Genomic DNA, 3,996 nt, shown 5'->3' on the forward strand with positions numbered 1-3,996 from the left:
TTATGTCTTCCTGTTGAATTGCTTCCTTCACCATTATATAATGACCATCTTTGTCTTTCTTTACCATTGTTTATTTAAAGTCAATTTTATCTGGTACGAGAATGAACTACACCTGCTCTCTTTTAGTTTCCATTTGCATGGAGTATTTTTTTACATCATTTCACATTGAGCAAGTATGTGTCCTTGTGATTTAGGTGTGTTTCCTAGACACAGCAGATACTTCGGTTGTGGTTTTTCACCCATTCAGCCAGCCTATGTCTTTTGAGTGGTGATTTAAACTGTTCACATTAAGAGATAGAATTGATGTGTGGAATTCTGTTCTGTTCATCATATTGGACAATACTTTATTGCTTTGTTTTCCCTCTTGTGCTATGGTTTTATGAGCGTTGTGAGCTTTAGCTTTTTGGGGTGATTTTACACTGGTGGACATCCGTTGTAATGATTCATGTATAATGCATTCTGAGTATTTTCTGCATGGTAGGTCATGACAAATTCTCTCAGTGTTTGCTTATCCAGAAAAGACTTAATTTCTCTGTCAGTCATGAAACTTAGTTTTGCAGGATACAATATTCTAGGTTGGCAGTTGTTCTGTTTAAGAAGATTAAATATAGGGCCCCCCTCCCTTCTGGCCTGTAAAGTTTCTGCTGAGAAGTCTCTAGTTAGCCTGATGGGTTTTCCTTTGTAGTTTATTTGCTGTTTTTGTCTTGCTACTTGCAGAATTTTCTCCTTCATTTTGACTTTGGCCAGGTTGATTACTATGTGTCTTGGAGCTGTCCTATTTGCTATGATTCTTCCTGGTGTCTGATGACCATCTTCTATACGGATGTCTGGATCTCTGGCAATACCACAGACGTTTTCCTTAATAATTCTGTTGAATAGATTTTCCATGCTTTTAGCTCTTTCTTCTTCTCCCTCAGAGATACCTATAATTCATACATTAGTTCACTTCGCATAGTCCCATATCTCTCTAAGTGATTACTCAGGTTTTTTTATTCTCTTCTCTGCCTCTTTGCATGACTAGGTTAGTTTGAGAACCTTGTCTTCAAGCTCTGAGATTTTATCTTCTCCTTGGTTTAGTCTGTTGCTGATGTTTTCTGCTCTGTTTTAAAATTTCCTAAATGACCCTTTCATTTCTTTAAGATCTATTATATCCTTTCTTGTGTTGTCTAGCTCTTTAGTGACTTTTTCATTGATCACTTCAAATTTTTTGTCTTCTTTTTGTTCGTTTTCAACTTTCTCTTCAATTTCAATTATTGTATTTGCCACCCATATTCTGAATTCCATTTCTATCATTTTAGCAATTTCCCTGTGGTTGGAGTTCACTACTGTACCTCCATGTGATCTCTTGTGGGTGTCAAACTGTTTTGTTTTCTCAAGTTGCCAGGGTTCTTTTGCTGGTTTCTTCTCATTTGAAACCTCTTTTCTTGACTCAGGTCTAATAGGTTTGCAGGGCACCTCTTCTTTGCTGGGAACTCTACATGGCACTTTTTTCCTACTCTGGAACGTTGATGCATCAGGGGAGGGGCATGTACACTAAAAGCCTGCAATGCAGCCATTCTGATTTGTCCTGTTCACTTGTGATTGCCACTGTTCAAGCCTGTGCTGCATGATTTTTGTGTTGGATGCTGGGTTGTTCCCCAGATAGTTGTAGGAAGTTCAAGTTGGGAGCCAAGTGAGACCCTCTCCATGGAGGCTGGCATTGTGGGGATTGCTCTGCCCAGGATCTCCCTGCAGAGGTGACAGTGGCAGCTGGGTGAGGCTATCTAGGCAGTGGTCATGGGTTCCCAGGCTATGGGCTTTTGCTTGAACCAGGTCCCAGTGTAATGGTAGCTTGAGGTTTGGGGGTTCCTTGGGGGGTGTTGGACCTTGGAGCAGTTCTGCCAGCCCTCTAGTAGTGGTGGAGACTCAGGGATGCGGTTTTGGGGTCCAGGTGCAGTAGACCAGTCTTGGGGGTGGTGTCCTGGGCCTGGTAGGAGCTCTGGAACCACAGGGGTAGAGCCTTGGGCTCCAGCATGAGAGCCTCAGAGCCGGAACTGGGGAGGAGCCAGGAGCAGAGATTCTGAGCAGGGCCTCAGAGCCAGAAACAGGGTTATGCAGGCAGTGGGCTATTCCAATGTGGGCCATAAATGCAGGTTCACGCAGGTGGCCAGTTGTTCCACAGGCTTGGGGACTGTGGATGCTGAGTCATGTGGTCAGGAGTTGATTTCAGTGTCCCAGGGACCAAAGAGTTCTCCCCACCCCCACTAGGACTTGCTAAAGCAGTCATCCAAAGCTTTCCAACACCCCAGGCAACTCCTCTGCCCAGATCTCACTGCACTGGAGGGGAGGGGTACTTGGCTTCCATTCACAGGGTATGGCTCAGAGGAGCCTCTGCTTAGTCTGCTCCCTCCCAGCCCAGTGGGGGTGATATAAAGGCTACTATTGCTGAGTCCTATGCTGACCTGGCACCATGCACCGGAGAGCAGAGGATGGCATCAGCTGCAGAAACCCATGACTGGCTGCCACCAGATTCTTACTGTACCTGTTGTCCGGTGCAATTACTTTGCACAGACTCTAGGCAGTTCCCTGGTCCATCCAGAGCTTGTGGCAGTGGAGGGAGCCCTTTCACAACTTGGCCACAGTGCCTACAGGATAAGCAGAGCACCCCAGCACGCTATGTCCCTAATCTTCCCTGCATGTAGATGCCTCCCCACAGATCCCCTCAATCTTGTCAAATGTATCACCCCATCACCTTCTTTTTCACACTGAGTGTCCTGCGTTGCTTCTCTGTAATTTCACAATGTTCCTTCCAAGAAGAGCTATCCATAGGTAGGCATCTGTCTGCAATTTACACTCCTTTCTTTGAGAATGGCATGCTCATGGGCTGCTTCTTGTCTACCATCTTCCCTGGGAAATTCAGATTCTGTTATACCTACATCTAGTATAGAAATAAAAAAAAGACCACCCAAATGAGAACAAATAGAGACAATTTATTCAGAGCTTGCTGTATCAAGGAAATCAATCAATTTGGCAAAGACGCAAAGGTAAGGAGGAGTGTGGGAAAGCTTTGTAGTGAAAACTGGGAAAGGCTTCAGGTATGCTCTGATTAGAGGTTGTTGGCATGGAGAACCTGGGCCAACTAGAACTGAAGCATCTTATATGGTTGGTTTGGGGAACATATTTGGATTTCTCTGGGTTGCCCTTAATTGGAAACAAGAGACAAAAAACAGGGAAGCTGGCAGTTATTGAACATATTCTGACCACTCTAAAATGATTTCTTCAGAGGCTTTAGTTTGGCTTCATAGACTGATACTGCAGAAGTTGTAGTTTGGCTTCCTAGGAAGGTTGCTGCAGAGGTTGTATATAGAAAAGCAATTGTCCTTGCAGTAGTAAAGACATTATTAGATTTGTGTTCCTACCTGGATCATTCTTAACAATCCATCTAGTGAAACGGAAACATATTTAACCAGAACTGCTACCCAAGGACTTTCCAAGGTCTTGGCATTTATTAAAAAAAAAGCTTCCTTGCCCTTATTGCCATTATTATCCTCAATATTGTAAGAAAGTAGAAAGAATAAAGGGGATGATAAAATTAAAATTAGTCGGATTACCTAAAATTCTTAAATTGTCCTAGCTAAAATTTCTTTTCCATCTATAACCCATAGGCTTCTTCCCTATAAAATAGCTACTGGTAGAGCCATGCAGTTGGGGATTTCTCCACATGTCTTGGACTCAAACTTGGCTCAAGCTGACTTATGCTAAGTGAAATAAGCCAGGCATAGAAAGATGAACACTACATGATCTTATTTATACATGGAATCTGAAACATTTGAACCCATAGTAGCAGAGAGGAGGATGGTGGTTACCAGAGACTAGGAGTTAGGAAAAATGGGGACATGTTGATCAAAGGGTAGAAAGTTGTAGTTAGTTAAAAGAAATAAGTAAGTATTTAAGTTTATAGATTTGTTAATTAGTTTGATTCAGTCAATCCATACTGTATACATGTATCATAACATC

Source organism: Propithecus coquereli, unplaced genomic scaffold, assembly GCF_000956105.1.
Source record: "Propithecus coquereli isolate 6110/MARCELLA unplaced genomic scaffold, Pcoq_1.0 Scaffold302, whole genome shotgun sequence".
Lineage (NCBI taxonomy): Eukaryota > Metazoa > Chordata > Mammalia > Primates > Indriidae > Propithecus > Propithecus coquereli.